Source organism: Vulpes lagopus, chromosome 17 (genome assembly GCF_018345385.1).
Source record: "Vulpes lagopus strain Blue_001 chromosome 17, ASM1834538v1, whole genome shotgun sequence".
Classification (NCBI taxonomy): domain Eukaryota; kingdom Metazoa; phylum Chordata; class Mammalia; order Carnivora; family Canidae; genus Vulpes; species Vulpes lagopus.
In genome coordinates, this window is record NC_054840.1 from 16,434,542 (window position 1) to 16,461,915 (window position 27,374).

Below are 27,374 nucleotides of genomic sequence, written 5' to 3' on the forward strand. Positions count from 1 at the left end.
CCACCCCTGTGCTGCAGCTAGACACAAGTATCTACTGCCACTGGCTTCTCACCTCCAGCTCCAGGTGGGAACAGGTATAGGTACCCAGATGTTTGAGGACACTGGGAATCACAGGATCCCAGATACTACTTGTAGAGAGCAGAGTCATCACCCGCTCCATGTGCCCCCATCCCCAGACCCGACCTCATCAGTACCCGCCTGTTTATCTTCATCATCAGGAATTTTCTGAAAAACATAATCTACTTTAAGAGAATTTTCTACATAGTTCTTGACTTGAATTTAAATATATCATACACAAGGTGTTTCCATGCCTATTGTCAGGTGATGACAAAAGACCTAAACCCTACTCTTAATTCTGCCTCCGACTTGCTGTCTAACTTTGGATAAGCCATTGAGCCATTGTCCTCTCTGGGTCCCAGTTTCCTCACAGGTAAAAAGAAAAAGTTGCCATTTGAGGCTATTGCCACCTTCATTTCTGGTTCTTTTTTTTTTAAGATTTTATTTATTTATTCATGAGAGATACAGAGAGAGAGAAAGAGAGGCAGAGACACAGGCAGAGGGAGAAGCAGGCTCCATGCAGGGAGCCTCATGTGGGACTCAATCCCAGGACTCCAGGATCATGCCCTGGACTGAAGGCAGGTGCTAAACTGCTGAGCCACCCAGAGATCCCTTCATTTCTGGTTCTTTATCAAAGACTTTGGACATGGGAAGACCAAGTATTCCTAGACTCAGAGTGAGTCCAAACTTGCAGATATGCACAAATAAGAATAAGCTAAAAGCTGACTTTGGGACCCATAAAAATCCTGTTCTTGCCCACTTTAAGGAACAATGTGTCCATTGTTTAACTATGAGGGTCCTGACCTCTTATCCAACCCAGGATATGGTATAAACAATGCCTAAGGTAGAGGCCAGATTTAGTCTTGCCACTACCATCTCTTTCTTTGGTGAGTTCTGCTACCTAAGACCTGGGTCAGTTGGACTAAGCTACCATTTTGAATCAGTCCCCTTAGGACTTAGCTTCAGAACTGGGATTGTGAACACTGAACATGTCGCTCACCTTAGTTGTAGGTTTTGGCCATCATACCTAATGCGGATGAAGTATAGATTGTCATCAAGCCTCACTCCCATATCAGGTTACAACTTGGCTGGGAATTATCCTTTGTTCAGTGGATCTCAACCTTGGCTACATATTAGAATCACACAGATAGCTTTGAAAAATACTAATGCTCAAGCTACACTCAAGACCCATTAAATAAAAATCTTTGAAGGTGGGGTCTAGGCATCAATATTTTTCTAAGTTGTCCACATGTTTTCAATGTGCAACCAATGTTGAGAATCACTACCCTCTATGAACCTTCTAAGCATGAAGTGAGATGAAAACAGCTAGGAATTTTGAAAGTATAAGCAACAGAGAGTTATAGGCTCAGGGAAAAGAGGTCTAGAATTGTCAAGACTTGACAAGATCTCGCCTGTCTGGAGATCAGGGTCAGGGCCACAGCATAGAGTTGCTTGGTTCTGCTGTAGGATTCCTGAAATGAAGGGCAGGGTAGAGTGCAGCACTTCAGAGTAAGGGTATGTGTTATATCAGCACTCAATAGGCTAGAACCAATGAAGCAAGCAAGGCTTGAAGGATGACCAGAAGGCTTGAAGGCTTAAAGGTCAGGACAGGTGACAAGCTACATCCAGGGAGGTAGTCTGAAAAATAAGAACCAGATACTCAGTCAAGGAGTCCAGGTTAGGAAGGCAGGCTTGGAGCCTTTGTATGGGCATAACAATGAATATTTATAGGATTATTTAAGTTTGCAAATTGCTTTCATATCCCTTTCTCTTATTTGATCATTGTACTGAATCTCTAAGAGCAGGCATAATTTCAATGCTCACTTTGTAGGTAAGAAAAGTGAGGTTCAAAAAAGTCTAGTGGCGTCTTTGAGGTCACACAGTTAAAATGTAGCAATAATGGTCTTGGTGACAAAATAAGTGTTTTGCCTCTATAAGGTAAGTTTCTTGTTTGAGGCAAAAATCAACTGCTAATGGTGATGGTGCTGACACAGACATCCACTAATATTTAAGCAGCACATTACAATTTAAAGTGCACTCTCATGTAGCTATCTCACTGGGAATGCACAGCAACCATGTAATGTTGGCATGACATTGTCCAGATGAGAAAACTGAGGCTCAGAAACAAGGTGTTATTTATTGAGGGTCACAAGGGAGAGTCTTGACTCCAGGTCCAGGTGAGCACTCTCTTTTTGGTCCCACACTACTTCCACTTTTGGCCACCCTGGGCTCCTCAAGTAGAACTGGTTTGGAGTCCCTAGCTTGAATGAGTAGCAAAAGATGAAGAGAGAGGAGCTACTGACTGGGAGGTCCTGCACGGATAGGACTCAGTTGTGACTTTTGTCCCCAATTTAATTCAGAGGCCAGCTCCATATGGCAAGTTTTATGAAGTTACATAGAGAAAAGTTTGGTTTTCTAAGAATTCTGAGTCAACTTAACTTCTGCCATCTAATGTTTTACTAACTTTATTTCTGAATTTTTGTATTCTCTCTTGCTTTGACAGTAGAGAAAATCTGTTATAAGAGATGTTTCATGTTTTTTGGGGGAGGTGTTTTCTTTTTTGGGAGGAGGAGGTGTTTTCTTATCGTGACTGCATGAAGTTAGGTATGTAGGTGAAATAACTGCACACAACACAGACCATTTGGCTCATGTGATTCACCTTCTTGAACACTTCTTTGTGTAATTATCCTCATAGTAAGATTATGAAAGCTGGGATTCCCTTTTCAAAAGGGGAAAGAATTAAGTTTATCTCAGGATCAAAATCCAACTCTCTTTTAAATAACCACCATAGGTTGGGTGGTTTGAATGAGATGAAGACAGAACCGAAGCTGGGCACAGGCAGTGGACGAGGTCCCATCGAGAGCCGAAGATGGCAGTGAACGTATACTCAACGTCCATCACCAGTGATAACCTGAGTCAACATGACATGCTGGCCTGGATCAGTCTCTGCAGCTGAATCTGACAAAGATTGAACAGTTGCGCTCTGAGGCTGCCTATTGTCAGTTTATGGACATCCTATTCCCTAGCTCCATTGCCTTGAAGAAAGTGAAATTCCAGGCTAGAATGCATCCAGAACTTTAAAATACTACAAGCAGGTTTTAAGAGAATGGGTGTTGACAAAATAATTCCTGTGGACAAATTAGTAAAAGGAAAATTTCAGGACAATTTTGAATTTGTTCAGTGGTTCAAGAAGTTTTTTGATGCAAACTATGATGGAAAAGACTATGATCCTGTAGCTGCCAGACAAGGTCAAGAAACTGCAGTGGCTCCCTCCCTTGTTGCTCCAGCTCTGAACAAACTGAAGAAACCTCTCAGCTCTAGCAGTGCAGCTCCACAGAGGCCCATTGCAACACACAGAACTACTGCAACCCCTAAGGCTGGCCTGGGTGTGGTGCGAAAGAATCCTGGTGTGAGCAACGGGGATGATGAAGCAGCCGAATTGATGCAGCAGGTCAATGTATTGAAACTTACCGTCGAAGACTTGGAGAAAGAGAGAGATTTCTACTTTGGAAAGCTAAGAAACATTGAATTGATTTGCCAGGAAAACGAAGGGGAAAACAACCCTGTATTGCAGAGGATAGTGGACATTCTCTATGCCACAGATGAAGGCTTTGTGATATCTGACTAAGGGGGCCCACAGGAGGAACAAGAAGAGTATTAACAGCCTGGACCAGCAGAGCAACATCCAAATTCTTCACTCCAAATCATGTGCTTACCTGTAAAATACCCACTTCTATTGTTCTTAGAGGGCCCGCTGGTTTCTTTTCATGAGCAAGTAGTACCTCTTCTTAAAGTGCACTTTGCAGAAATTTCGCCCCTTTTCTAATGAGTTTGAGTTAGGAGCTTTTACCCCATAGCAGAGCAGTATTAACATCTAGTTGGGACACCTGGGGAACAGAGAGGCTGACCATGGGACTCACTGTGTGGACGCCGGTAGCACTCACTCCTGGAGAAGGTGTCATACACAGGTGGGGTCCTCAGTAGAGAAATGCAAAGACTGATTTGAATTTTAAGCTAATGTGAAATCTTGGCAGAGAACGTTTTAATAAATAAATGCCTTAAGAGTATGTATCTATGCAATTATTTATTTATTTATTTTTTGCCTCAAGAGTATTTAAAATATATTTTTTATATTCCCCAAATGAATGAGAACATATAATGTTTAGTGAAAGGGAATATAAGGGAAGGGAGAAGAAATGGGTAGGAAATATCAGAAAGGGAGACAGAACATAAAGACTCCTAACTCTGGGAAACGAACTAGGGGTGGTGGAAGGGGAGGAGGGCGGGGGGTGGGGGTGAATGTGAATGGGTGACGGGCACTGAGGGGGGCACTTGACGGGATGAGCACTGGGTGTAATTCTGTAGGTTGGCAAATTGAACACCAATAAAAAATAAATTTATTATAAAAAAAAGTATTTAAAATAAATGATAAATAGCTACCATAATTCCATGTGTTCCTTCAGCCTTCTCTGATCCCCATCTTTTGACAGGCTCCAGTCAAACCCTCTTCTCAGCTCTTATAGCACTCCACTTATGTATTCCTTTTAGTATGTTCTGCTTCATATCATGGGTCTCTATGTGCATCTTGTTTTCCCTTCTAGATTCTAAACTCTCTATGGGCAGACGGTCTTATCTTTGCATCTTCCATAGCACCAGACAGATTATTCAGTCAATAAACATGTGTTGACTAAGTGCTTAAACAGCTGTGAATAGATTCAGATGTCAACTAAAAATTCCTGGAGGTGCATTTTTAAAGAAAGCATTGATTTAATCTTTTCAGATGGATACAACAGAAGTGGTATAATCTAATTTACAATGAAGGTCAGTTAAAGCATAGTTCATGCTTTTCTAATTGACTGCCTGTTTGGTTAAACCTAAAATGACAAAGTAAGTATCATTATCAGACCTTCACAGTGGAAATGTGTGTTCTTAAAGAGCATACAGACAAATGGCTATGATTCTCATGTGGTTTATCCCTCTGCTCTCTTCTGTTATTTTGACCACAGTGGCTTTGTCCAACACTCTCTTGCCCATTAATATAATCAGACAAGTGTCATCAGGGTTAAGAGGGAAGTGTAAGCAGTAGCTTACAAACAAATGATCACTCCCATGGACTATAGCATTTACCTTCCGGATAGAGACTGCTGTTCTCAATTGTATGTTTGTATCAAAATCTCAGCTTATTATAATTAATTAATAGAAGTAACACAAAATCTCATAGCCACAATAAGAGTACTAATTGAATAAAATTAGGTATTTTGTACATTGTAATGTAAACAAAACATTGGTTTTGTTCCAGTAAAGATTCTGAAATTTTGATATAGGATGATCTTAGGGGACGCCATCAGATTGAAGGTGAGAAAGCCAGTTGGCTTGAAGCTGCATTTGCAAAGCAAGCATCACACTTCTGCTTTCTTATATATCTATTTGAGGAGGCTTCTGGGACAGAGGCTGAAGGAGAATATAAGAAGGCATTTAACCACCATAGAAATCCTAAGCTCAAGCTCTGTAGCAGCTGTGTATCAAAACATGCTCCTTGTTCCAAATCTGGGTTGACTACCAAAAGCCTTAGTTACCATTAGTAATATTAACAATACTAGTTATGAGGGGTGCTATTGCTTGTTGGAACTGTGTAGTTAGAAGCACATAAAGTTTTCTATCGACATAATGAGTGGTTCCAAAGGCAACCTGGATTTAGAGGCACTTTGTTGATGCTTAGATGTGGGCAATAGAATTCACTGATTGAAATGCTGCTCATTTCATATGCCTCATAGAGTCACTTAATTGTAAGTTTATGGTATGAATCCCTTACTGTGGTTTTATTGTCAATCAAAACCATGGTCATGAAGACCATTACTGAATTTGGGACAATATTTTAGCCTAGGGATGGTGAAAACATTTTAAATTAAGTAGACCAATTCACTACTCTTAAAATCTTAATTTTCTTAAAATTTCTTAATTAAAAATAAGTCTCATTTTGCCAATAAGAAAGATATAAAAGCTTACTGTTAAGAGACTTTGGGGATCCCTGGGTGGCTCAGTGGTTGAGCACCTGCCTTCGGCCCAGGGTGTGATCCTGGAGTCCCAAGATCGAGTCCCACATCAGGCTCCCTGCATGGAGCCTGTGTCTCTGCCTCTCTCTCTCTCTCTCTCTCTCTCTCTCTCTCTGTGTCTCTAATGAATAAATAAATAAAATCTCTTTAAAAAAAAAAAGAGAGACTTTGATTCCTTCAGGTTACTAAAGATACACTCTACCCTCTCTGTTCTTCTTCTTTCTCCATCCTTCCTTTTCTCTTCCCTTTCTTTCTCTTCTTTTATCCTTCCTTCTTCCCCCCCTTCCATTCTTCCTTCGATCTCACTTCACCATCTCCATTACACAGACAGTTTATTTCATAGGCTGGAAAACTAAAGTTCAAGTTCTGTTTCTGAAATATCAGGTTGAAAATTTCATTTGTAGTTTGAAATTAACAGTCTAAATGGTATTAGACAAATCATTTTATATCAGGGTTCTTTACAAAGTACCCATGGATTCAGGTTCTACATAATAAATGAAGTAGTTGGGTCTAAGTTTAACTTAGTATCCTTGTGTTTATTTCTTATTTTATAATATGAAAAATGACATACATATAAGGGACTTTTTTTTTTAATTTTTTTTTATTTATTTATGATAGTCACAGAGAGAGAGAGAGGCAGAGACACAGGCGGAGGGAGAAGCAGGCTCCATGCACCGGGAGCCTGATGTGGGATTCGATCCCGGGTCTCCAGGATCGAGCCCTGGGCCAAAGGCAGGCGCCAAACCGCTGCGCCACCCAGGGATCCCCCATATAAGGGACTTTTATCTTCCAAATAAAGAAAATACCCTGTGGAGTACTAAGATATTTGACTGAAAAGAATCCCTACCCATGTTATTAAGGTTTTTTGTTTGTTTGTTTTTTGTTTTGTTTTGTTTTGTTTTTTACTATTGCTAATGTCTTTGGGTCTATTGGAATCCTGAGCTTCTTTTGCAACAAGGTACAATCAAATCACTATTGACTCTTTTTTCCATATCTCTAATAAAAAGGGGGAGAGGTAAGAAAATACATTGGTCCTCGTCAGGGAAACCTCCCCTCCTCTGTATGTATTACCATGTATTACCGTCCCCTTCTTGAATTCTCTGCCTCACAAAAGGCTTTGATTCAGCTCACAGGCAGACCTGTGTTCTTATCCAAAATCTACACACCATTTTACAAATGGAGTCAAGAGAGGTACATTAGATTAAATATTGATTTAAGTGTAAATCCATCCCTTCTAGCATTTGGGCAAAGCAGAAGGGCATTAGATTAGTTGCAAGTAAGGCCATTTCTGCACAAATTATTAAAGTGGGGCATGACTATGCAAGCTAAGGGTAGCCAAAATCTGGGAGTGCAATCTTAGTCCTAAACTGAAGACATGGGGAGGAATAGCCATATTTTGATTTCTTTTTTCTTTACCATTCTCATCATCCTTTTGGAACACGAGTTGCATAAATATTTTTAGATAGGGAAACATAGGGAAATTGGTGGGGTTTTAAAGGAAGTCAGAAAACCCAAATCCAAATTCTGGCGCTCCTGCTGACCAGGCATGAGTAACTTCCCTTCTCTGTTCTTGATTTCCTCAGTTCCTATTGAGGGATAATCATCTCTTCCTAGACCGCTTCATGGTGCTCTATAAGGACCACATGAGTTCATGAGTGTGTAAGGGTGGCTGGGATGATAGAGGGTGGTGAAGAGCAAGTTTCATTATCTATAGCACAGGATAATACACTCAAACTGCAAAATAATGGTTTCTTTGTTTTACTTCCATTATTTGTGCTTATTATCATCAAACATGATTCCCTGCAAAGAAAGCTCTCCTGGCTTCCTGGACACCCTTTAAAACAATATATTTTATGGTAAGTCTTAAAATTATACAACTTCATCAGCACATAATAGGCTCATCGGACATGTGTGCACACCTTAAACTTGCCCTCAGTTCCCTTGTGATTGATAAATGAGAGGAATAGACAGGAGAATAATATTTTTTTTTTGCATTCTTTTTTTTTTAATTTTTATTTATGATAGTCACAGAGAGAGAGAGGCAGAGGCACAGGCAGAGGGAGAAGCAGGCGCCATGGACCGGGAGCCCGATGTGGGATTCGATCCCAGGTCTCCAGGATCGAGCCCTGGGCCAAAGGCAGGCGCCAAACCGCTGCGCCACCCAGGGATCCCGACAGGAGAATAATATTAAAGGGCTTTTAGTTTACCAAATCCTTATACATCCATGAACTTATTTGATCCACCTGATAACATCATCAGGTGGTCAAGGAAGAGATGATTACCTTCGCTGGGAACTGAGGAAACTGAGACCCAAATGCTAAGTTACTACACATTGGTGGGCAATGGAGCCAAGAATCAGTTTTTCATTTCCCTAAATAACTCTATTTCCCTGCCTCCCCCTGCCTGGATCATAAACTCCTGAATGCATAGGACATAATGAGACTTCGATTATCTTAGGAGAGGATAACCTTAAAGCCCCAACACCCTAGAAACAATACATATTTGAAAACAAATGCAAAAGAAAAAGTTTGGTGGGTTTCAGTAAGAGGGTATCAAGAAACTACAGATTTATACAATAAATACTACCACCCTTCACTCATAAGTTAATGTATTTTTGCAAATATGTGCATCACAAGCTTGTTATGACAGTTGTATTGAGACTGAGGAACAGGATGGGAGAAGAATCAATATAGAACTAATGCTCATGACCTATGACACTGAGAAAGACTCTGAGGGATCACCTAAACTCAGAAAGAAATTGTGATTAGTTTGCTTGATAATGTCTGCTAATTATGTGGCATGGCAATGGGTAGCCCAGAAAATAGTCTACAATAGTGACTAGAAACCAGGTCTGGCTAACAGAATTTGGCCTGGAAGCATGTTTTGTTTGGAGAGCCCCGTGTTTCAAATATTTTTGAACTTAAAGACTTTTACTCTCCAGAGCTCCCACAGTCTCCACCATTCCCTACTTTTTACCTTGATCACCTCAAACATTTACTGACTCTTGAAGGCATTTTGGTTTATGATCTTGATCTGTAGGCCAGATTACTTGGTCTAGCAATGCAATCTTTCAGCAGCCTGAATTCTGCTACTCTCACTGCCTTAATTTCCATTAATTTCTATAACATAACCCTCTTCTCTGGCTTGACTCCCTAACTGTCCAGTTTATTCATCAGAAGTCAGGCTCTTGTTCCCTATTAAATAATATCTCAGCCATTCTTCAAAGCCAAGTTAAGCCCTCTGTCTGTGAACCAGTCTTTACCATTCACCTCAAACTGATCATTTCCACTTCTAAATAATTATAATATTCATTATCACACACTTTATCTTTGTTCTTAATCTATACTGTCTAGCAGTATTACTTAGCCTGCATAATCTATATGTGCATTGTATACATAATATTATATGCAGAGAGTCTGGCTTTACATATAGACTGTAAGATACTTAAAGAAATTTCAGCTTGTCTTCTTCATACCTGACATTTATAGTGTATGCTTAAAAAATGGTTGTAGAATGAATGATTAAAGAAAAGAGTAAGTATATAACATACTGCACTTTAGAAAGAGTAAATTAAAGAACTATAATAGTATACTAATTCTCTTAAGTTTCTGTCTCATGGTTACATTTAAGATTATATAGAGACATATATCCCATTTTCTATAAGAACTACACCCAAAGTTAACAGATACAGTTGACTTTTGAACAACATGGGTTTTAACTGTGGGGGTCCATTTATACATGATTTTTTTCAGTACATACTACGCTGCCCATGTATTGCCTCTTCCTTATGCTTTTTTAAACATTTTATTTTCTCTAGCTTACTTTATTATAAGAATACAGCATATAACACATATAACATATAAAATATGTATTAATTGACTGCTCATGTTAGTAGTTAGGCTTCCAGTAAACAGTACTAGGATTACAGTTAACAGTGGTAGGCTATCAGTAGTTAAGTTTTCAGGGAGTCAAACGTTATACACATATTTTGACTATGCAGAAATCAGCACACCTAACTGCATCGTTCAAGTGCAGTTAAATCATCTTTCATATCCTAGGAACTTCCTTTATATAGAAGACCATAGGTTCATTGAAGAGATATTCCATCTCATCCAGAATTTCTTGGAGCTTTGTTTTGAAGGACTTTCAAGATCTGCTCCTAAGGGCACCTACTGATAAAATGTCTACAATTTCTCATTTATTAAGCTTCTACCAAGGGTCAAGAATTCTAAAAATTGTATCATTCAATCCTTGCAATTACTCTGTACAGCAGCTCTTATTATCTCTATTTTACAGATGAACAAACTGAAACCAAGATGAGTAACTTACTAAGATCATAGAGTATGTCTCTTTGTGCTTCCAGACTGTGTACAGTAAATGTCCAGTACATAATTGTCCAATGCATATTATTAAATGTTGAGGTAAGAGTCTAGGTTCTTTCTCCAACTCTTATATCAAAGAGAGAGTTTTTTCGCTAATCTCAGAATATCTTATTTAGTTTCTTTCCTTCTTTACTACGTGCATAAGCAGTGTGGCAAATAGCCTAACACCTATTTGTATGCATAGAAAATCTCTTACCCATGGAGAACCACAGACAACCCATGTCACTGCTCATGCTCTTAACAACAGAGCCAAGGTCAGATGTGATGTGCCCTTCTGAAAAACTTCAGAATGGTTCTATATTGCCTTAAGATAATTAATAACCTTCTTCCATTTCTCAGTATACTTCTAAGTATTAAAATTGAGAAAGGGGCAAATGCCCAGCTCAAAGTATTGAGTGGACTACATCTATTGTCACTAAATTATTTACTTAGTTGCCTTTTGAATTTGAGGTGGTTTTTAAGATCTCTCTATTGCTCTGCCTATGCTTATTTATATATATACCAGGCAGCATTCTCTCATGTTCAATTAATATTGTTTTGTTTTTTTGTTGTACTTCTCTACTCATTCCTTGCAAACTGTACCCTGCCCTCCACTCTGACACATAATCCACTAGGCTTACCTAAAACATATCATCATAACAGTATGAGTAGAGTGTGGTGTGTGTGTGTGTGTGTGTGTGTGTGTGTGTGTGTGTCTGCTGCAATGGAAATAATGTTTTTATTTTAATAAAACAAGTGTTGCATACCTTTAAGGGTTGCTGGTGCCCCCATGTGCCTGGTATTCTATTTACAAGGGCAAAGCTCAACAACCTGAGCTTAGTTTTCAAGATTCTTCGAAATTTGTGCCCAAAGGAGCTTTCTACTGCCCTCCAACTGCTCACCTTCCTTTCCCCAAGTTCAGGTTAGATTGACTCAAACTTTCTCCCTTTCTTCCCATCCTCTATGTCTGTGATTCTGTTTCCTTCTCATGGAATGTCCACCCTCCTCATTTCTGCATGTGAAAGCCAAGTGCTGCCTTCTCTAAGAAGTCATTACTGAATCTTTCTCTTCCCATCTCTCACTCTGTACATCCCTTGTTAGGTCTTTCAGCACTTTGTTTCTTGTATTAGACTGACTTGTAAATGCATCCTAACTCCTTTATTAAATTGTAAGTGGTTTAAAGTATGATCCATGGCTGAATAGCTACTCTGAGTGCCTCACTCAGAGAAGAAATCAATCTACCTCATTTAACATAATGGCAAGTTCTTTAAGGACACTTATTGTTAGAGTTCTGTTTTGTTTTTTTCTATACAACAATTAGTTTTTCTCAGTTCATTTTGTATCACCTGCTGTTTGTGCCCTGCCCATATCCTCTGGGCCTACCCTGGAAGTTGTGTCTGGAAGTAGACAGTTATTACGCATGCAAATAGCTTCTTGGGGGGCATTCTCTGACTGCAGGGGAAGGCTTGGCCTGCACTGGAGTGGAGGCAGGCCCAAAGTACTAAAGATTTAGCACTTCAGGAATGACTTTCAAGAAGGGAGAAGTTGGTGAATAAATGCCTCAGCTTCCTCCACCCTCAGTGGGACAATTCTGAAGTGTGTCCTATAGTCTCTATGAGGGTCCTTGGCCACAGTTGTATTGCTCACAAATGTATTCTTCATTTGTGAAGAATACTTTTTCATTTGCTCCTCTCCTACTCTCACTTCACCAGTGCCTCACCAGTGCTTCCTAATTAAACTACTTGCTCCCAAATTCTTGTCTCAGAGTCTGCAGGTGGGGGACCCAAACTTACACCATTTCTACCCTCTCCCTACAGTCCTCTGGGACTCAGATCTAGGATTAGAATATGGAACACAGTAAATCTAACTGACCAGCACAGAACTGGCCTCATTATCTCCAGCAGATCCTACAACATAGAACTTGTCCAGAGAAAACGAGAGACATCAGTGGCAGGGCCAGTAGAAGAAGTTCACTGAAACCACCACAACCAGCTGGGGTTGTGACCAAAATGACCTGACCTTGAAACTACTGCTGTCTCCAGTGTTTCAGAAAGTGACTGGCTATACTGAACGACTTGAAAAAAAATCACCTATTACTGTTTGGATAGTAAAATAAAACCAGTTATCATATACTCATGAGTTCTCAAACATGCTTGCTTAATAAGATTGAGAATTACAGGACCAGAATCTCACCTCAAAATCTAATACCTGATCAGAAAGATTAATGTTCTTCACAGTAATGACATTTTTACCATTACAAAAAGAGCAATTTACTTTTCCAACTTCCTCTTCTTCCTATCCTAGCCTGTCAGAGAAAATTGCAGTCTCACACATGAAATATTTTCAAACTAGAGGTGGCAGGTTTATGGAAAATTACTCTGAATGTATTTGGGCTCAGACCAACTCTCCCAGCTCTATATTATTCATGATAAGCATGACTTCCAAGCCTTGGCTTTGTCAGATTTTCCTATTAATTGTTAATGTAACAGCTACGTCTCCCTGGAGTGTGTGTTATTTTCTCATTTATAACATCATAAGCCTTGGGATAATCCCTCATTAGATCAATAATATTCTCATCAAATGAATGTAACACTGTTCAAGTGAGGGACGTTCTAGGTAAGCATGGAGGTGAAGTACTGTTCCTTTTACCCTGTGAATCTGTCTCCTTACCTCCAATCTGCAACCCACTCTGAAGGCAGCTGTTGTTCTCACCTGGACCAAAGCAGCAGCCTCTTAACCAGACCACCGGCTCTCCACCAAACTTCTCTAAGCTACCCACCATGTTGTCATGGAGCACCCATCTCATAGATGTAACCATGCCATTGCCCTCTCTGAAACCACATGTAGTACCTACAGAGGAATTTGTTTTAATCTACCCTATATCCACTCTCCCTTCCCAGCAGATCTCTCTTCTTCCTTTCTGGGCAGTTATTCTTCCCTTTGTGTGAAAAGCTGAAAGGGCCTCTGGATGCTCTTCCCATAGCCCTTTTCCTCAGGCCCATGGAGGACAAGGGACCTAAACTCACCAGCTGGGGTTTATTCTTCCAGATTGTAAATCATTGATGTGTGTTGGATATCTTGACCAGATTCTTCCTGCTAGGATACTACTACTGATATTTCTCTTTCTGGCCCTCTGGAGATGCTATTTTACAAACAGTTCTGGTCAACCTGCAAGGCTGATTCTCCAGCCTCCCTGTAGACTTTGTAAGCTCATTGTGCACTCTCCATGAGTTTATTTTAGCTTTTAAAAAAAGATTTTATTTATCTATGAGAGAGAGAGAAAGAGAGAGAGAGAGAGAGAGAGAGAGAGAGAAGCAGAAACATAGGCAGAGGGAGAAGGAGGCTCCATGTAGGAAGCCGGATGTGGGACTTGATCCTGGGACTCCCGGATCATGCCCTGAGCCGAAGGCAGACACTTAACCATGGAGCCACCCAAGCTTACTTTAGCTTAATGTAGAGTCTGTTTCTCTTGCTCACAAGCAAGGAACACTGGGTGATATAGCTCACCACTGCTTCAGGATAACAACTTTTAATCTAGGCTTTTGCCAGTTTTCCTATTGTCACACTACTCTTTGGCCACACCAGCCCAATCACCACTCCCTGGACACAACACATAGCCACATAATTGTTAATGCTATTTCTTACTGGACTTTCCTTCTCCTCTTTGAGAATTTTCACCAACCATTCAAGGCCGATATCAAAGGCCTCTCTCTATGAGGCTCTCTGTGAGGCTTTCTTTGATCTCTACCAAGCCAACTTGATTCTTCCCCAGCCCAGGGCCCTGCAGTTTTTTATTCCACATCATTTTTTATCAGACTTATGTATTGGTGTGTACAAGATTCCCAAAGGCAGAGTCTATCACTTGGTATTCTTAATCTTCATCACCACATGTAAATTCTGTCAGATGGAGACATGACACGTGGTGGTTTAGCATAATGGCTTGGAGTCTCACATACCTGGGTTCAAATCCCAACCTCCTTCCCTGACTGACTGCTTGGTTTTGTGTAAGTCATTTGAGCTTTCTACATTGACTTACCTATAAAATGGCCCTTTACAGGAGTAAAGGTAAATTAGAAGGTAAATTAGAAGCTGGAGACAGGAATCATCACCACTGAGTACTCAATAAGTGTTTGCTAAAAGAGTAAGTGAACAGGTTCAAGCTTTCTCTACCATCCTGATGAAAACAAATAATGCACAAATGAAACGTGCAGAGTCATTTAAAGGTAATGGGAAAAAACACATAGTCCAAGAAACTAAACACATGCACGTGTGCACACAGTTTTACAGCCTCTCTTTTGGTCAGAGTCTAACAAAACAAACTAATGGGAAAGATTGGTTTTCTGTGACCACTCCACGTGATCTCCTAGGTAACAAAAAGCTAGAAGAGCCTACCCTACAACCATGGTGTTTATCGTTTGCTGGACCCAGACTTACAAAGATAATTTTGTTTCTTGAGAAAATAGCACATACAGCTCAGTATGCTACTCTGTCAGAGAGTTGTGCTCTAGGAAACAAAGATATATTATTTTCTCCATCAAAGTGGGCTTCAGTTACTAGTAAAGGAGCCACTGAGTTGAGTGAGGATGTTGACCTATTCCAAACATCTCTGCTGAGTCAACCAAGTGAGCAACAGGGACTTCAGGAAAGGCTGGGTTGGTGTGAACATATGTCTATTTTTTTAAAAGATTTTATTTATTCATTTGACAGAGAGAGAGCACAAGTAGCGGGAAGACAGGCAGGGGGAGAAGGAGAAGTAGACTCTTGTCTGAGCAGGGAACCCAATGTGAGGTCCAATTCCAGGACCTTGGGTCATGACCTGAGCTAAAGGCAGACACTTAGCTGACTGAGCCACACGTGCCGCACATATACCTATTTCTAGAATAAGATAAAATTTCTGATTTATTAAATGGTGTAGATGTATACAGTATGGTCATAGCTTATCTGTTTTGGGACATTGTGAGTTCTCAAATAATAGCAAATTAGGATTAAAGATATGTTTGGTGATGACTTAAGGGTGAAGAGATTCTTAAGACATTTGGAAAAAGGAAGAAAAACAATGAGGGAAATCCAGTGTTAATTTTACCCAAAAAGGCAGGGAAAAATGCATAGTAAAAGCACATCTTCAGTTGCTATCCTTCTTTGTGCAGCCTCTAAGATACACATTTTGGAGTCTGCAGGAGTGCATTCTTCTATTAGGCAAAAGACAAAGAGGAGCAGCCATATCATTGAGCAAAATTTTTGAGTGGCCACTCAGAAATCACTGCAGAAGGTGGAGTGGTATCCAGCTCCCCTATCTAAATTCTGAATCCTCCGGGAGCCACAATTTGGGGGAGAGAGATCTGGATTGAGAACCAGGTGACCTTGTGGTCTGAACAAATCAAGCCAAATGACTGGTTTGGGGTATTATCAGAGTTTCTCAACTGGGCTCCAATAGCCCTAGAATTGAAGAAAAAAAGCCCTCAGGAGTAGACAGGAAGAAGCTCTGAGCTCCATCCCAGCCCTCCCTTCCCCCATCTCAACTTAACAGCTCTGCATCTATATGTTTTATAAATGGCTTCCATGTAAGATTGTGTGAAACCAAAGATTATAGCTAAATATTTAAGAAAATTCTGATCCAGACAATTGTGAATGAGAACAATCACTTACATAGTACTTACCATGTGCCAGGTTCTTTTCGAAGTGTTTTACATACAAATCATTTCATCTTCAGAACAACTCCTGTGAAATAATATTGTTGCCTCCATTTTATAGTTGGATAAACTGAGCTATTGAGCAATGTGCCCATGTTCATAAAGCTTGTAAAGTGGCAGAGCTTGGATATGAACCAAGGCAGTCTGGTTACATGTTTGGCATTCTTAATGCTTATGTTATATTACTTCTCACCAGTGTCTTTCTCAAAGATTCCATGATTCCAGTATCAAAACTTGGTTTCATCTTTAAATCCAAACCTTGTGACATAAAACTAACTTGGGTATCCAAAATATTCTCCATTAGGAGCTTTCTTTGTTCAAGAATCCAGGGTGATTGCCCTTTAGCTAAAAGTGGGCAGGAAAATGACTTTGGATTCCCTTTGTAGGAAGTATACTTTTGAAAGACAATAGGGATTAATTTTCCTTTTTCACTCTTCCCTCCCTTCATTTCACATCGACTGACAATCTGCCATAGGCCAGAACCAAATTAAGTAGTGGAGATAAGGGAACTGAAGTCACAGTTCCTGACCCTAAGGACCTCAGAGTCTAGAATGAAATGAAAATTTTAATTCACAGAATAAGTCCTGAAGCAGCCACAGGCAAGGATGACATGTCAATAAAGAAGACAGGAGAGAATCCTAGAAGAAGTACCTTTATACATCATAGGAGAGGTTATCCAGATAGATAAAGCAGAATAGGGCAAATATGGCTAAAAGTGGAACAGAAAGGCATGCACATGAGTGATAACACATTTCTCAGGGCCTTTAAAATAGCTGGTGTGATTAGAAGCTATCAAGTGTCTGGGGTATCAATGAAGATGACTTAAGAGAAGACCAAGGAGATGGTAAGGGAAGACCTCATATACTAAGGAGCTTGGATTTTTATCTATAAAGAAAATAGGGAGTCTCATTAATTTAAGTATGGATTTAGCAGAGCACTGTAGTAACTAGGAGTAGAAAGGATGAACAGTATTTCTATTACTAATCAATCAACAATAATTGGGTATCTGTAATGCAAGGTTAAGGATTGTTAGGAGTCGGTCATGCTCACTAGGGCTCATGTTACCTAGTAGCTCCTTAAAACTGCCTAGAGGACAGAGATAGGCTCTAGAGATAAAAATCCCCATGAAGGATAGACTCCTAGAATATGTCATATGCACTGACTAGAAGGCAAACTGACATCTAGGCTGAGAAATCCCATTCCATTGTACCTGGCACATAAGTCCTTACTGCTCACGTAATAAATATGCCACTTGCCCTTTTGGAATTTAATTCCCTTTGCAAATACCTTTCAGGTAACCTTGGGTCCCGATCATTCTTTATCTTCTATAATCTGGCCAAAATAAGCTCCACTCTCCAAGTTTAAAATCCAATAAAATAACTAGAGTGTTCATGAGCTTTTCTCAAAATTAATTATATTAGGCATTAATATTTGGAAATAGAAAGTGAGCACAGCCAAAACAAGGTACCAATCTTCTCTAGTCCCGGTGGAAAAGGAAGGGAAGGGAAGGGAACTATTATTGACTATCATTGATCACTTACTATGGAGGCAGATTCCCTGCTAGATTTTCTCTGGAGATTATTTCCCTCAAACCTCAGGGCAAGCTGGTGAGGTAGGTAGACTTCTCATTTTACGGTTGAGAAAACTATAGTGCAAAAAATTAAATACCACTCTACAAGTAGGTATTGAAGGGATCCAAGCCCAGGTCTGCTTGGTTGCAAAGCCTACACTGCAATTCTATATACACAACTTATCTTAAAAGATTGGAAAAGGTTAAAGAAATTATGTGCATAGATGTGCAGAAAATTCCACACTCTTACTTGGATACCAGTACTGATTAAATGACTTATAATATTGCAGGGTTACTTTAGGTGACCACATCTATAGAACATTTTTAGTAGCTTTCTGTTCTCTATCATTTTCCAGTTGAAGCTTTCAGGTTGGGCTGTCAGATTCCATCAGTTAAGACACACGCTTAGGAGGCTCTTATCATGCAAACAGAACTAATCTGCTCTTCTCCTGTTTGGCCTGGCTGACTGTATCTCCTGCTGGGTGATATGATTCAATAAGCTTGGCTAGTAAAGAAATTGAGTTAGATTTCAGAAAATTATTATACTCCCCCCTCTCCTCAAATACCTCCAAGGATATGAGCCTAGTATAGAAGTTCACACCTGCTTAGTGTGAGGAGCAGCACATACTTAGTCTGGGGAGAAGACATCATGCAAAGTGTGGCATTTCCATGAGCATAACTGAAGATGAACACAGCCTTCTTATTAGCATGTTTCAAATATTTAGCAAAATTAAGACTACATTTACATGCATATTGACTGAATTAATGTATCTTCTGTTGTGAATGAACCTTGAAATTGTGAGGCGCCTAAGGCAAAGTTCTTCACCTGCCTTTCTCGGTTTGTGTTTAATCATTTTGAAGATCTCAGAAGTCCAAGGGGATACAATAAAACAAGAGCTCATGTGCTAGCACATGTAGTCGGAAAACTGGCAACTATGATGGCAATGAGCTCAAAGTTCCCCAGGAGAGCTAGTGCTTGTCACTATAGGTGCAGAAGGAAATATTTGCGGCTTGTTTTGAGTGTTCTGTTACTTTGATATGGTTTTTTTCATAGCACAGTTGTGTAAAGAGGTAATGATATCTATTCATCAATGAACATTTGGGTTATTTCCATATTTTGGCTAATGTGAATAGTGCTGCAGTGAACATGGGGGATGCAAATACCTCTTCAAGATCCTGATTCAATTCCAGGAGTGGTATTGCTGGATCATATGATAGTTCTATTTTTATTTTTTTAGGAAACTTCATCGTTTTTTCCATAGTGGTTTAATCACTATGCATTCTCCCCAACAGTATACAAAGATTCTCTTTCCCCACAACTTTGCCAATGCTTTTTAAAAAATAATAGCCATCCCAATAAATATGAGGTGATCTCTCATAGTTTTTTTTTGTTTATTTTAAATGTTATTTAAAATCCATTAACATACAGTGTATTATTAGCTTCAGAGGTTTATCAGTTTAGTGGTTCATCAGTTGCAGTGCTGATACTCACTACCTTAAGTGCCCTCCTTAATGCCTGTCACCCAGTAACCCCACCCACCTCACCTCCAGTGACCCTCACTTTGTTTCCTAGAGAAAGTTAAGATTCTCTTATGGTTTATTTCTCTCTTTAGTTTTGATTTGCATTTTCCTGCTAATTAAAGATGTTGAACATTTTCCCATATACCTGCTTATACATTCTTTGTATATTTTCTTTGGAGAAATGCTTGTTCGAGTTCTTTGTCTAGTTCTTTTTTTAAAAAAGATTTTATTTATTTATTTAAGACAGAGAGAGAGAGAGAGAGAGAGAGAAAGAGCGCAGAGGCAGAGGGAGAAGCAGGCTCCCCAATGGATCACGACCCCAACCAAAGGCAGACACTTAACTGACTGAGCCATGAGGGAGCCTCTCTTTGTCTAGTTTTTTTTTTTCTTTGTCTAGTTTTTAATAAGATTAGTTGTTTTTTGTTTTTGGGTTTTTTTTTTAAAGATTTATTATTCATGAGAGACACAGACTGAGAGAGAGAGGCAGAGACACAGGCAGAGGGAGAAGCAGGCTCCTCTTGAGCCTGGATGCAGGACTCGATCCTGGATCCCAGGATACGACCTGAGCTGAAGGCAGGCACCCAACCGCTGAGCCATCCAGGTGTCCCCGTTTTGTTTTGTTTTGTTTTGTTTTGTTTTGTTTTGATATTGAGTTGTAGGAGTTCTATCATCAGATAAGTGAATAACGATAGATACAAATATTATTTATCTTTAAAAAAGAAGAAAACCTTGCCATTTGAGATAACATGGATGAACTTGAGGAACATGAGTAAGTGAAATAAGTCAATCACAGGACAGATACTGCATGATTTCATTTTTTTGAGGTATCTAAAATAGTTAAGTTCACAGGAACAGAGGACAGATTGGTAGTTGCCAGGGGCTAGGAGGTAGGAGAAATGGGGAGTTATAATTCAATGGATATAAAGTTTAGTTATGCTAGATTAATAAGTTCTAGAGATCTGCTATGCAACAGAGCACCTGTAGTTACCAATATAGTATTGTGCACTTCAAAATTGTTCAGAGGATAGGTCTCATATTAAGTGTTCTTATCACATGGAGAAAAATAAAAGAGACATAAAGAAATTCCAGTAGGTGTTGGATTTGCATATTATCTTGATTGTGGTGATGGTATCATGGATGTCAAACTGTATACATTAAATCGGCACAGTTCTGATTATATCAATTATATCTCAATAAAGCTACATTTCTTTAAACAAAGAGGTAATAATAGCAATAGCTTACAAAAAAAAAAAAACATCCAGCTCAAACCCTCCTTGAAATGGCAGACCCCAAATAAATAAGATGCAAATCATACTGAATATCTCATTTAAACCTCAGAACAACCTTGCTGGGAGTAATTTTTATTTAAATGATGAGAACTCTTCAATAGATGGTGCTGGGAAAATTGGACATCCACATGCAGAAGAATGAAACTGGACCACTCTCTTTCACCATACACAAAGATAAACTCAAAATGGATGAAAGAGTCCATGTGAGACATGAGTCCATCAAAATCATAGAAGAGAACACAGGCAACACCCTCTTTGAACTCGGCCACAGTAACTTCTTGCAAGATACATCCACAAAGGCAAAAGAAACAAAAGCAAAAATGAACTATTGGGATTTCATCAAGATAAGAAGCTTTTGCACAGCAAAGGATACAGTCAACAAAACTAAAAGACAACCTACAGAATGGGAGAAGATATTTGCAAATGACATATCAGATAAAGGGCTAGTTTCCAAAATCTATAAAGAACTTATTAAACTCAACACCAAAGAAACAAACAATCCAATCATGAAATGGGCAAAAGACATGAAGAGAAATCTCACAGAGGAAGACATGGACATGGCCAACATGCACATGAGAAAATGCTCTGCATCACTGGCCATCAGGGAAATACAAATCAAAACCACAATGAGATACCACCTCACACCAGTGAGAATGGGGAAAATTAACAAGGCAGGAAACCACAAATGTTGGAGAGGATGCGGAGAAAAGGGAACCCTCTTACACTGTTGGTGGGAATGTGAACTGGTGCAGCCACTCTGGAAAACTGTGTGGAGGTTCCTCAAAGAGTTAAAAATAGACCTGCCCTACGACCCAGCAATTGCACTGTTGGGATTTACCCCAAAGATTCAGATGCAATGAAACGTCGGGACACCTGCACCCCAATGTTTCTAGCAGCAATGGCCACAATAGCCAAACTGTGGAAGGAGCCTCGGTGTCCATCGAAAGATGAATGGATAAAGAAGATGTGGTTTATGTATACAATGGAATATTCCTCGGCCATTAGAAACGACAAATACCCACCATTTGCTTCAACGTGGATGGAACTGGAGGGTATTATGCTGAGTGAAGTAAGTCAATCGGAGAAGGACAAACATTATATGGTCTCATTCATTTGGGGAATATGAATAATAGTGAAAGGGAATATAAAGGAAGGGAAAAGAAATGTTGGGAAATATCAGGAAGGGAGACAGAACATAAAGACTCCTAACTCTGGGAAACGAACTAGGGGTGGTGGAAGGGGAGGAGGGCGGGTGTTGGAGGGGAATGGGTGACGGGCACTGAGGTGGACACTTGACGGGATGAGCACTGGGTGTTTTTCTGTATGTTGGTAAATTGAACACCAATAAAAATTAATTAAAAAAATAAATGATGAGAACTCTTAAGTTTGAAGAAGACATTTGATTTGCCAAAATCCAAGGCTAGGATTAGCATTTAGACCTTTTGACTTCAAATATTCTATGTTAGTAAAGCATCTGGCACATAGTAATTATACCTAGAAGTATAAGCTGGTTGTGATCAGGCCCTGCAGTCCGTGATTATGAATCCATAATCCAACTGCTTCTAGAAAAGCAAAACTGGATGAACCCTTAAGGATCATCTACACTATCTCTTCATTTTACAGGTGGAGGACAGGATGTTGTTAGGGTACAGAGTATCAAACAGTACCTGTTATGTTCTTCTCAAGGTTAAGGGAAAAGAAAAGAGTTGGGGTAATCAGAGCACAGTAGACACTGTTGGTGGACCACTGAAAAGTCATTCCTAACCTCCCTCCTTTTCTTCTGTCATTTTTCCTTACAAAGCTGCACAAATAGAAACTCAATTCCCTAGTTTCCCTTGAAGATAGGGATGCCAAGTGAATCTATCTTGGGCAATGATATGTACGAAAAGATCTGCTGGAGTGGTTTGGGGAAAGATATTCTCTCTCTGTTAAAAAGAGAGTAATGGAAGCCCATTATTGTTGCCTTTTGAAGATGATGATGTGAGGATATGATGCCTGCACCTTTGGCAGTCTTCTTGCTACTTTGAGGGAAAGGCCAGTAGAATTGCTGATACACAAACCTATCGTGCAAACCTGACAAGATTAATGACCCGTCTTCAGAACCACCTAACTCCAGACTTTTTGTTACGTGAACAATATGTGTCCTTAAGCTTTAAGCCACTGTTAATTGTGTTTCTCAATATCTGCAGTCTAATGCATGCTAACTGATGTGGAGCAGATATCAGCAAACGTTAAATCCTCCTTTCCCTTCCTCTCTTTTAATGTCTTGGAAGGATCCAGGATTCTGGAAGTACCTCCACTAGAACATGAACTTCTTCACAGCAAGGATGGTGTCTGTCTTGGTCACTGCTGTATTCCCATACCTAGCGAAGTGCCTGGTATGTACTTAATAATATTTGCTGATAAATTTTAATTAATTGATCTCTCCACAAATATTCATGTGCACTCCTATTATGTGTGAGGCACTAAGATAGATGCTAGTGATAAAAAGACAAACAATGCCTGCACTCTACCTTTAATATGCTGATACTTCAAGCTGGGGAGGCAGATTGGACACCTGATTATGATGCAATATGAGAAGTGCTATAACAGAGGATAACAGGAGTGCTATAACTGTCACGGGGCGTGGGAAGTAGAGTAACTAATGCTGTAAGAGGAGGCAGGGAGAGGATGGAGTTACTCTCCTCACAGATCCTGCTCTTCATCTTCAGTGTTCAGTTTAGATAGCAAATATTTATTCAATACCTACTCTGTGCATGACATTATTCTTGGTAATAATTAATAACCACTATAAAAATAGCTAATCTTTATAGTGCTTATAATGCACCAGTCTCTGTTTTTGGTGACTTACATATACTTATTTATTTCTTCCCCACAACAACATGATGAGGTAGGTACTATTCTTTTGCCCATTTTATAGATGGGGAAACTGAGACAGAGAAAAATGAAAATAGTTTACACAGAGAGTGAGTGGCAGAGTCAGGACCGAATCCAGACCATCTGGTTCCAGAGAGCAGGTATTAGCCAGTACTTGGAAGACATGTTCACTGCTCTGTAAATATTTCCAATCATTGGAGAAAAATGGAAATAGATGCTTTCATCCCTGCCCTGGCTCCTGCATTTGATTTGGACACACATTTTGCTGGATTTTAATTCTAGCCAAGAACATAACACCAGCGTGTTCCTTCCTCCTCAAGCAGTCACCCCTTTCTTGCAGAGCATGCAAATAACAAACCATGACTATATCAATTTCCATCCTTATTTTAAATGTGGTCAACAAAGGACCAAGCCTGAGTTTGGGCTGAGAAAATCTTCTCTGTCTGTGGAAAATGAGTTTAAAGACACTTTCCACTAAGGACATTTTTTTCCTTACGAAATTCTAGAAATGTGAAGTCTAATTACTTAGCTGTGCCAGATATGCTTTTTCAGCTTCTGCTAGACTTAGCTCAACACTAACTGTGCTTACCCTTGCATACACAATGAATCTCATTAATTCCTTCTTCCTTCTTTCCAAGCTTATAGAAGGAAAAGGAAACAAAACTGGGGGCAAATTCTTCTCTTTTTAATGTGTCTGTTTTAGAACCTCCCTTCCAATCTGGCTTTTTCCACTCATAAAAAGGCTGCCCTGCTTGACCAGCTGGACAAGTGATGTATGAACTTACAGAAATTCTGTGACTAACATTGTTGTTTCTTCTGTGACAAAACTCAAGAAAGAGCACTCACTGAGGAGATCTGCAAGGAAATAAAGTAACAAGTAGAGCCATGGATGCATCCACTTTTTCCCTTTGTCATCCAATCGATGATCAATATCAGCATTGTACTCTTGTAGATGCTACAAAAGATAACAATTTATTGAGGATATGCTCAGAAAGACACAGATCTCCTCAGGTATATATAGCAGAATAACATGACATGGTATGTATGTACTTCATTATTTCACATCTAATGAATTCAGATCATTTAAGGAGATCAGTCATCTTCAATATGACATTCCCCAAACTTTTTAATTGTATCCACCTCAAGCTCTAACTGCCAGGGTAGTTTAAAAAATGTCCAAAAATTCTCTGGTACTTCTCTCTTCAAAAGGTAGAGCCCAATTCCCTTCTCCTTAGGTTTAGGGATTTAAGGACTCCTTTCTAATGAACAGAAGAATGCAGTAGACATGAAGGTGTGTGACTTGCAAGTCTAAAGGATTCCAAGTCTAAAGGACTCTTTTCTCTCTCTTGTTCTCCCTCTCTCTCCTGGATCACCTGCTGTGGGGAAGCCAGTTGCCATGTTTTGAGGGCACTCAAGCAGCCCTATGAAGAGGTTCATGTGGACTTCCTAAGTCGCCTGCCAACAACCAACACTGAGGTACAACCAACACTAAGTTACCAGGTGTGAGAGTAAACCATTCGGAGGGGGGTCCTGTAGACCTAGGCAAGCCTTCAGTCCCAGCTAACATACTGACTACTATATCATGCAGACCCTGTGTCAGAACCACGCAGCCAAGGTACTCTTAGGCTCCTGATCCACAGAAACTGTGTGAGATAACAGAAGCTTATTGTTTTAAGCTACTACCATTTAGAATAATTTGCTATGCAAAAACAGATAATTAACACGCTGACAGAATAGAAAGGTAGATGACCCACAAAGGAATGACATCAGACTGACAGACTTCTCACCAGCAATCGTAATGCCTGAAGATAATACGTTATCTATTTTAAGAGTCCCATCTTTTACGCCTCCTCCTGATTTTTGCTCTATTACTGCTGTTTGCATTTCAATTTCTCTTTCTATGATTTCTTGCCTACAAACATACAAAGATGTCTTTTATCCTAGAACAACGAAGCAACCACCAAAAAATTAAACTCTTTATTTGATCTCACTTTCCTTTCATTTTTTTTTTTTTTGTGTTTCCCAGCAACTTCTCTTCAACTGCTACTACTCCCTTTTGAACTTTATCTTGTCCCCACCACATTGACACCACTCTCGCAAGCATCACCAAAGACTTCCTAATTGTCAAATGCAAACCCACTGGCCTCTCAGACTTCATTACCCATGACCCTGGGAGGCACTAGAAAATAGTAGCTTGGCCCAGGGGCCCTCTGCCCCTGCTGTATTCATAATTAGGCCAAGCTGGCTTTGCCCATTCATGCCTGGTCCTCTCATGTTTCCTTCAGGGGGTTCTCCTTTCTGATGATGTTTTGTTTTGTTTTCCTACCTCAGTTATTCCTCAAACTCATTAAAAGCCTCTCCATAGGAGATGTTCAACCTATACTTCAAACTAGTCTTAAAAGTCCTGGCCCTAAGGTAGATTTTTCTCTTTAGGACTTTGTTTTCAATTTCTACTCATTATTCTAGCTTGGAGTTTCCTCTTCATTTCTAGAATCTCAAGATACCCTTTCCTTGCCTGAAGAATTGCTCTGCATTTCTGTTAAATGTGTTATTGTTTGGGGGCATTTTTGTATATCATGGAGAGAAAGGGATGGGGGCGCTCTTAAGCAGCTGCACTGCACAAGTCCACTCTCGCTAAAGACTATAATCTTAGTCTTATAATTTAGACACATGTACATTTGATTTATTCCTGCCACTCTATAGAAATTCCCTGAGGGCAGTGCTCTATTTTATTCTTCTTTGGTACTTTCTGATCTGGAGTTTTCACCCTAGCAGTGCTCAGACGGATAGAAAAAACATAAAATATTAAGCATCTTAATTTCTCTTTTGAACAAACTTATCAAGCTTAAGAACTGTTTATTTCCCCTTTTTATTTTTTTCTATTCAATACCCTAAGGAGCCTACAGTGCCCTCAATAAGCACAAAAAGGTCTTGGGAAACCAGAGCAAGCTGCGTGCATAGAACCAGAGCAGAATGTAGCCTCAGGAAGAATTCTTTTTTGTCTAGCATAATCACTAGTTCTGATAACTTTCCTGGCTCCTGGTTTTACAAATGTAGGTTGTATCTAAAATTAAAGTAGATTACTCCATTTTTATAAATCATAAATATGAAATGACAGAAAATTTCCACAGGCTTAGGCTTTGTCCCATCGGAAAATAATAAACCCAACTTGATTAGCAGTTAATATCCGGATAAAAACAATTAGAATCTACATGTAATATTGTTATTTAAAAAATCATAACCAAATGCTCATTTCACATACACATAATCACATACACATAAAGGAATAGATCTGACTTTGTTTTCTATATATTTGCAAATTTTAGTGTAATTTCTCTCATGCTCTTTTGTCTAACCAATTTAAAATGTTTTCTCTTTGGATTGAGAAACAAATCCAGAGTAACCACCTTAACAGCCTTTTTTGGTCCCATATTAGAAAATATTTAGTAATTTTTCCTTCTTAGGGTTCTTACACAGCTTTCCCAGGAGCAATCGCATCATTGATATTCATGAGCAACCACTGTGACAGTTTAGTAAACAAACCTGATGATAAATCCATCTTTCCTGTCATATGTGACAAAAAATCTTCAGAGGCTTTATTTATGCAATTTAGATCTCCAGGCTTAAAGTATGTGGTAATTTTATTTCACAAAGGCCCCAGGCAGCAAAGTATTTATTTTACACTCCTGGACCTCTTCAAGGGAATGGCATAACCTGTTCTTGTGTTTATCTTTTTGCAAATGGGCAACATAATATGGAGATGCCACCTGCTTCATGGTGGGGAGGAAGGGTGGGAGAGCAGAAGGAGAGAGGTAAAGGATTAATTAGCTAATATCTATGAAGTACTTTGCAGATGGAGAGTGATATGCAACTGTGAATTTTAATTATGGTTCTCTGCCCTCCTTGGCAGATACAAATAGGATAATTTCTTAGGATGAGAAGTAATGGTCTAACTT

General features: G+C 39.5%; 1 pseudogene; it reads left to right on the top strand.

Annotated features, from left to right (window-relative positions):
* The first annotated feature begins 2,926 nt into the window (after window positions 1-2,926).
* LOC121477341 lies at window positions 2,927-3,718 on the top strand (annotated as a pseudogene).
* Window positions 3,719-27,374: the final 23,656 nt, after the last annotated feature.